At 29.9% G+C, this 9389-nt stretch overlaps 1 non-coding gene across 1 annotated transcript; it reads left to right on the top strand.

Moving 5' to 3' along the window:
• Positions 1–273: 273 nt before the first annotated feature.
• Positions 274–357, top strand: Trnal-uaa (transfer RNA leucine (anticodon UAA)). Its single transcript has one exon. It is a non-coding gene; the product is annotated as a tRNA-Leu (tRNA).
• The last annotated feature ends 9032 nt before the right edge of the window (positions 358–9389 follow it).

Genomic DNA, 9389 nt, shown 5'->3' with positions numbered 1-9389 from the left:
TGAATTTAATGTTTGTCTTTGTTGTTGACATCCCTATTATAGAGTTTTTAAAATTCAATATTTACTGTACATTTTCTTATCATTAGTTATAATCTTAATTGATGCTATAATATTGTACTTTATAACCTAGTATATGAAATAAAAAAAAATACGTAGTAATTTTAATTACATAAACATTTTATCGGTATTATTAGTAGCAGTTGGCCATTATATTAATGTTGCATAATAATTACTCAACTGAAAGTCATAGCAAAATTTGATCCGTGTAATCAAGTCAGGTTGGCCGAGTGGTCTAAGGCGCCAGATTTAAGCTCTGGTTCCCGAGAGGGAGCGTGGGTTCGAACCCCACACCTGACAGATCGTTGTTAATCTTTTTAATAATTTTAAATCTTAATATTAGTATTTTTACGGCTTAAAAAAATACATTTGTAAAATAATTTTACTTTTATAGATAATATTTTTTTGATAAGGTTAAAAAATATCTAGCTGTATAGGTTTTTACAGCTAAATTTAATTACCAAACTTCGATTAAGCAAGTATAAAATTATTAATTAATTTTTATGGTACGAAATAGTATTTCTAAAATATATATCTACGTATTTGTGGTCTTTAATAATATTACGGTAAAGGTATTTATAATAACGTTTGCAATTATTTGTCCGCGGATGTTTTTATTTGTCTTTAACGAATGAAATGTGAACCGAACTGAAAGAAATAAATAAAAATCGATCGGACAATATTCAATAAACAAGCAAACAATTGGATGGATTTCAAACAAACCAAAATCAAACAACTGCAAAGTGGCTTTACATTAAGCCCTGTTTATTTACGGCTCATCGAAACCCTGGTGTAAATAACGAGTTTTAAAAAGATAAATGTTCATAAAATATAGGCTCGATTTTGCTTAAAAACTTGGCAATTAAAATTAGTCAAATGTTAAAACCGGCGCTTTATTGACCGCAGGCGTCGTAAAGTTACCCGATTTATGTTAAGCAACGGCACGATTGACGGGTTTCTTGTTTATGGATATCGTTTTGCCTTTGCATACAGAGCGGGTTCATATACGTTTTATAGTTCGTACGATATCATATAGTCTTTCTTTAGTGTGAATCCCTTAGGGAAGAAAAAAAAGAACACGCAGAAACGTCCATCGAAAACAAATATAAATATATTTTTATAGATAAATACGTATATTAATAATGTTTTTAACGATGTATAAGAATTCTAGGACAATATTTCATTTGTTTGATTACATTTGAACCTTACATTTTGAAATGATAATTATTGTTTGTGAAAACATTTGGAAATTGCTGGTCAAGCAGTAAAATGATTGCTGAATTAAAGAGAACGAAAGTAATGTAGGAAAATTTTTAATTTCTAATAACAAAAAGAATTCAATTGTTAATAGTCTTGTAGTGATTAAACTTAGGAACAAAACATTTTATGACATGATTCGAAAATGCTCGTATTATAACTTTTCTGGGTCGAAGTAGATTGAAATGGACATGCCTTTTTAATAGAAACTAGCAGAAGTTTGTTTATAATAATGCTTGGCGATTAATTGTATTTAAAAACGGTTGTATGCTCAAACATCTTTTGTTAAAATCGTTTTGCGCATTTTATACCGATTTCTCATAATTACTTGAATAATTTTCTGTTACGTATTGTAACTTATGTTCAAAAATAGTCACAATACAGCCAATAATTCACTAATATTAATTAAGTTTTTCAATATTTTTAATGGGCTTTCATTGCAATAATAGTTTGACAATCATCTTTTACAGAAAAACGTTAAGGTAGTAATTCCAAAGAAATATATCGTACGTCATAAATATGCTGCTGAACAATTTATTTATATTATATATTTATGGAATAGACTGAAAGCCTCGAAATCTCGTAATTAAGCTTCTCTGCGATGACCGGAACGTAGAGATCCGCAAACTCCTAGCTGCCCTTAATCCAATGATGTCTAAAACTCTCATCTCATGTATAACAACATAGTTTCAATGTTGGATTACTTTATATGTAGATAACTTATTTAGGTCATGTAAATAACACTGCACGTTCTCCGCATCATACTTTGTTTCTAGAAGTGAATTTAATGCTGTCACAGCTTAAATTCTTATGCCGTTAAACAATACTATAAATTTATTTGAGAATCTAGTTCAAGAAATATGGTAATAAATGGTCCAAGCAGGTTATTATAATTAAATTATGCAAATCAGAACCTAGTTCTAACCAAAGAAGTGGTCAATAGAGATAATTTAGATACAATTTACACAGACCGATCTAGATTAGATCGCAAATTCTATTAATTGACTCAATATAAACATTGAATTCACTTTATTACAAATTGCGTAATAGCCTAACAAAAATCAAAACAAATTCAAGATTTGCTTCTTTTCCGAAAAGTTACGATTAAAAAGGGGATAAATGCGCCAGTTGAGGGGAATTTAATCTGGAAATAAACTAAGTAACTATTGCAAGTCCCAAAAAAATCATTGACTGTTTAAATGTATCCAGTGCATTAAAGTTCAGTTTGTAATCAATTGATGATTGATAGATCAATTGTAAAATCGTTATCCCTGTACTATCCTTATATCGTCATAAGTTGTATTAATTTAGAAATAGCTTATACCTTTCTTATAGTAAATAAAACTATTTCGTTGTGTTACTACAAATATGTATAAGGATAATTGATTGTATTATTTTCTTCAAAAATATTATCCACCAAGTCCCTGGAACATTCCAGTTAATGATGGTTTCTAGTAACAGTGTCTAAATCGGTAAATAGTGTTTTTGGTTTCGTTTTCTCCCAAATTGCATTTTTTTCGGTTTAGGAGGTAAGGAAAATCGTATGAGACTTTTCTCTCGGGAGAAATTCTAAATTGTATATAACTCACTTGCTCGTACTCAAGTGCAGGGTGCTGGTGTGTAATGTTTTCACTTTCTACTTATAGATTGGAGGATAATATCCAGTAGAAGGACTTTATATAATCTATTAATTTGAAAATAGTTTTAGGGATTTTATCTGTCAAATGCTTATATCCCTATATATGCAATAAAAAGTAAATTAAAGATTCTAAATGACGTAATCTGAACACATCAAATTTAATTAGGATACAAAATTAAGTTATAATATTATCAAATAGTTCTGTTATAAACAACAACCATAAAATCATGTTCCTGTAATGAACCAAATGCCATAAAAATTTACTTTCTTTACTTTAGTCATGGTTACACTTCAAATACAATTCATTGTCTGAATGAAGTCATTGAAGATTAAAATGTGATAATAAATAATGAAACTACCATTACATCACATTTACGACACTTCGTATATAATAAGCAATCCCAATATCAATACCTGTATCATTGAATGCAGTTAGTTATGATATAGAATATTTTCATTCATAATCAATATAATTGCATATTTTGATTCTCATATCTTTCAGGAAACTCTACATCATCCATAATGTATCGTTATGAAGAATCAATGCGCCATGAGAATTCTCTATTACCTGTATTAGTGAGACAGAATGTTAGCTTGCAGGCTTCGGCCTATAAATCACGCTAGCCGCAACTGATTCAGATTATCGGTATAGTACCACGAGAATAAGATGCTTCTAGCATAGACATCGATCTTGTTTACTGAGATTCTCTTCAATACAGCCAGAAAGGCGACCAGTATACGTTTTAATTTGTAATAAAATGAAATAAATTTGCTATTTAAAAAAATTTAAAAATTAAATAGAAGAGGTTCCAAATCCCTGCAATATTTATCAAGTATTTTGGATTGATATAATGATATTAAAGACTTTCGCGAGTATTCCTTTAAATAAAACTAATATTTTCTTTTTATTTTGGATTACCTTATAACCGATATACGGACTTGTCTCTTGTATACTTTTTGCTTTACTTTATAAATATCTTTTAAATGAATAATTTCATTAATTAAATATCTAAAATTTAATTGTCATATTTTGTATCTAACACTTTTTGTAGACACATAACTGAATGCAAAGAATTTATTTCAGATTGAACGTATTTTCACAATTCATAAACTTTGTCCCTTAATTGGAGAAATTTTATTGGAACTAAGGTAAGGGATACCTCTCTTATTCAATGTTCATTCCTTGACGGCATAGAAGGCTATATTAATTAGATATTATGTTTTGTTACAACGTTAAAATCATATTGTATCAAATGTATCAATGTATATCTAAATTTTAAACAGCATAGCGGAATTGATTATATGGTTAAGAGAAAAAGCATAAAACGAGAACTGGACCGGCATAAAATGCCTCTGGCAAACTACGATAGAAAATTATTAAGAAAATTAAATGATCTACTGTGGACCGGTTTCCAGATATGCCAATTATTGATAGCGATCTCAACGCAATAGTGAAAAATACGTGGGCAGTACTAGATGTATATCGCAATTTACTTATATGTTTTATCAGTTTTCGATCGTTGCTATTGGCGTTAATGGTAATTGATTCTAATTTATATTTAAATATTGCTACCACACTTTAATTTACATCCTTGGAGAATATACTCAAAGATATATATATATATATATATATACCGAAGAGGAACTTAGAAAATTACAACAGCTCATTATTTTATTGATAGCAGTTCTAGTTCCGTAACTGTAAGTAAAATGTAAAAAGTGTTAATAAACCATTCTGTATTAGAAAGAAAAATATAAGGTTTTTCTATTTTACAGGTATACGATATGAAGAATTTAATAAATTAAGGAAAGTGGAATACTGAAAGAAACGTAAACGTCAAACGTGGGCATATTGTTAATGTGAACGTGGGCATATTGTTAATCATTAGACTGGCGAAATAAAACAGTCTTAAAATTGATTTACTTTTAGATACAACGCGTGTGTTCGATTTAATGTTTAACCAAGTACGCAAACATTGAATTTCAAATGTTTATTTAAACAAAGAATTTACAATGTACCTACAGCTGCTTACAGACCATCAAGTGACTCGTCACGTAGACAATAAAACTCACAACATCTCGAACAATTTACAAAAACGTCTAAGATGGGACCTGCAAGTGAATAAGGATATCTTTGTTTATACGACTGATGCTTTATACTTGTAAGATAGAATATTTGATCAAATTTTAAGCACAAGTATGTTTGTAGGTGTCAGATGGTAATATGTGCTTAGATAATGGTTAATATCAAAAGTAAAAATATCCAAGGCACTTTTACATCCATATATTTGTACGCGTAAGCATAATAAAAATTTCTGTTTTGTAAAAAAGTAAAGCGAATCTTTTATTTGGTCCTAGAAATATAACGGTAAGCAACTAACAACGGTCACGCTCTACGCCAAGCACGAAATGCGCACGCGTATAGCAAACTAATTGTGGTTTTGTGTGATGACGCTTTGAGAAGATGTTTTGCCTCTTGATACAATACCAAAAATAGGTTTTCAACATGCATTCTTAATATTTTTAGCGATGGTTTGTTGTATACTGTGCTATATTAACTAAGAAAGAAGAAGCCAGATTAATGAACTTGTTACACGTATTGTAATAACATTTTAATTGTGTAAACCTCTCTTCCCAAAATTTAATACATAGATAGAGTCATTCGGCTGTCCAAAACTATGTTATAAAGGCTGAATGAGTAAAGTGTTGATTAGAGAATGAATAATGCAAAACACAAATCACTAAAAGCCTCATGACACTTGACCACTTGTTAAATTAAACATGAATAGCCACCACCGAAAACCACGCCTTAACACGGCCTAAGTTGCCGCCCTCCGCCCATCTCTAATTATTATAACCAGTTGTTTGTAACCATTGCAATTAGCGGCCGATGAGCGCACCTGTTAGTTTTATCCATAATGACGTATTTAGAACCAATATCATCTATTAACATGCTCTCGTTGCATATGAAATTCCAAACCGAAGGTGAATATACAAAGGCAAACTAAATACAAAAAACATTGTTCCTATCTTAAGTTTTGCAAAATTATATTTTAAAAATAAACCAATAATTAAGCTGGTGCGCTGTTTTGTTTACATAGTTGTCAAAAAAATGTTTCTGTTTCAATTAATCTTTCTCCTTTGTCATCTGACGGAGCTTAGCTATTACAATGGATTTGAAAAAAATCTATTGTCAAGCTGCACTGTTTCAATCCCGGTATCTGACAGATGATCAGTCACAGCAACGATTTTTTTTATTAATCTACTGTACTTTGCACTTATCAGAATATGTCTCTTTTATTTCATAATTTCTTCGGTGGCTTAAACCTCAAATAAAGTTTGTTGTTCATGGTCCCTCTAAAGTCTTCAAGTTGCCCCAACGATTTGTTTTAATCGTTCGGGCAACTGTAAAATAAATTCTAAGTATAACATATTAATTAAAAGAAATAGTTCTTTATCTCAACAATAAAAAATAATTTATGACTTTCAAAGAAAATAAGTTGCAGCATCTTAAAAAAGAACTTGTCCCGCTTCGAAGATCCGTATCTCATATAATTTGATATCGATGCTTACATGCAATGCGCTTGATAATCGCTTTCAAGAATTGATTGATAGTAGCAAGAAAACCGGTTTCACTTTAATATAAATACAGATTCATTACAAGTAAACTATACATATCATTCTTTACTTTCTCAAGCAAAAACAAAAAGAGAAGGCTTCAAATTCTAATACACACGTCCTATCAAATTGATAGAATTTATGTATTTTTGTATGGACGGAGGTATAAATTTTTATCATCATTTTTTGCTCAAAACATGCGTTATCACATATCACTTGAAGTGTTAATCTCAACATTCTATTTCCTTGTTAGATCGAATTTAAATTTTGGTTTAACAAATGGTGTCATACCGATTAATACTCCTACTTACAAAACGTCATGTAATAAATCAAATTCGATTTTTATCTCAAATATTCATGTGATTATACCATTAGATGCTATTATTTGATTAAAAGCAGAAAAGTATCACGTATTTCTAATACAGTCAGCCAAAAGACGAAGGTAATTTATTTTCATTCAATAAATATTTCAGACGGCCCACGCATCAACGTCTCAAAGAAGGCGAAGTGAACAATTACAGTAATTACATGAAGACAAATATTTACCAGTATTTACAAGGTGATGTTTAGCGATCGCCCACACGCTGACAGCCGGCTATTACCTGCGCCGGCGCATGGCTCCCTCGGGGATCCGCTTCTTACTTGATAGCATGGATTAAATTAAACATCGTGAAAGTAATTAGGTACGCCAATGTACAACATTGTTTAGTTTTGCACTAAAAGTTCCCATGCTTTTCAAGTTTTTAATCAAAGTGTCCGTTGTACTCGTATTTATGTTAAGTTGTTGAGAGTTAAATTTTATATTTTAAAAACAATAGAGGTATACAAATATATAAAGAATGAAAAGTCGAAAAATAGTTGGCATGATTTTACTTTCGCTTTAAATTTTATAGCTAAAATTGTGAAATATTGTGCTAGTTATTACCGCATTCGTAAACACAACCTCATTTCGCTTAGCAACTACGTTGTAAAAGATAAATTGAAATAACTTTAACTAAACATATTCCTTCGGATTTTGTAGGTCTAATCGACATGATTTTTGAATTTTCAAATTTAATTAGTTTCTAGTTTTAGGTAATTATACATCACGTATTTCATTGCATTTCAGAAGTTTAATTCGGTTAGAAATTTCATCTACTTTGATATATTTAATTAGTTTCATCGTATGATTCCAGTTAATGATTGTAATATTTTAACAGGTAAGTTAAATATATTATCTCTCAGAAAAACTTAAACACCAAAGACTACAACACAAATAACAATTATTACATATAAATAATAATTGTATGATCAGTTCGCCTCCAGCTTTATTCTGACAACTCTCTTACTCTAAACCTTTATAGAATCTTGGCGTTTTAACTTTAAATGACTTGTCACTCGAATATAGTTGACACTTGCTATTTCTTGAAGTAATTGCGTAACGTGAATTTCCGTTCCACATCTAAGTTAAGATGACGTCAGCTTTAAGCACACATTATTACTTAAATGGATTGTTCTTGTGTACATTCTAGTCTAGAAATTAAATTGAAATATTTAACTTTATTAACATAAGGAAATTTTGGGCCCAATATGGTGTTTTAATGAGTTTTAGTTATTAAAAGTAGGAGTCGTGTGTAAAAATTTAAAATTTACATAAAATGGTGGCAAGTTTTTGTCAAAACCCATTTTATTCCTTCAGGTAATAATGTTATACCAATGGAACCATGATAAATTTTAAACATATGAATTATAATTAATTATTACGTACTGAACATTTTTTTTTCAAATACCATATTTTAGTTTCAAGTTAGTATTTATGAGAATATAATTCAAATTTGGTTTTGTTTTTTCCGAAAATATATTTTTTGATTTAATTAGGTATTTATACCAAGAAGTACCAAGTTTACCAAGTCATGAATAGTCTTACAAATGGAGTACAAATCAAAATCCTCAATACGGAACTTTCCTAATAATAAAAGTTAAGAAGCACACGGAATAAAATGATCAAATTTAAGACTATCGACCATGACGCACATACGGAATAAGTAATGTGCCCAAGTTCAGTAATAAATCTCGAAAGAATGCTCTTCCTGTGCCCAAAAGGATTCCCGTTGAAGCTTTCGACTTCTATTTTTCCTGTTATTTATAAGCGCGTATAATAAAAAGACGCTCGGCCCAAAACTCGACAAATATCAGTGTTTACTAAATACATCTTGTGATAGAAACTCATGCTAATGAGCATTATCTGCGATGTTAATATCTAAGACAAATATACATTTAAAAATTTGAATTTGGTTTTAATGACCAAAAAATAAAGAGTCTATATCTTATCTTAATGGTCTGATTTACGACGAACAGAATAAATAGACTATTATTGATCAAATTCTATCACTGTGTTCCATTTTAAGTGTAATTTACATTGAATCTCCTTTAAATTTCAATGTCGGAATATCCCTTTTATAATTGTCACGTAGTTAGTTGCTTCCAACCAGATTAGCCTAATGAAATTCTCCATTTAACGAGTTTTAGACATCGACTTTAAGAAAGGACTAAAAAGCAATTAGAGACTCGATCACAATATTTAAAATGACATTTTAAGGGGTACGTGACGTGGCAGTTTTTTTATTTAATCATTGACAAAAATTTCGTTGACGTTAATCCCTAGACAATAGTTCCGTTTTATTTGGAACCGAACCCAAATGCATCAATGGTTCTTTTGTATGACATTGAAGCTCAAAGTTTTATATTTATTTAATAAAAACTTTCTTGATTTTTTGTTTACGGTAAAGCTGTTTAATCCCTAAATAAACTTAGCGTGTTTTTAACATTAGACATAAAT

This window comes from Danaus plexippus, chromosome 7 (genome assembly GCF_018135715.1).
Source record: "Danaus plexippus chromosome 7, MEX_DaPlex, whole genome shotgun sequence".
In the NCBI taxonomy this organism is placed as follows: Eukaryota; Metazoa; Arthropoda; class Insecta; order Lepidoptera; family Nymphalidae; genus Danaus; species Danaus plexippus.
Note: the sequence above shows the minus strand (reverse complement) of the source record. Positions and strands in the feature narration are given on the sequence as shown.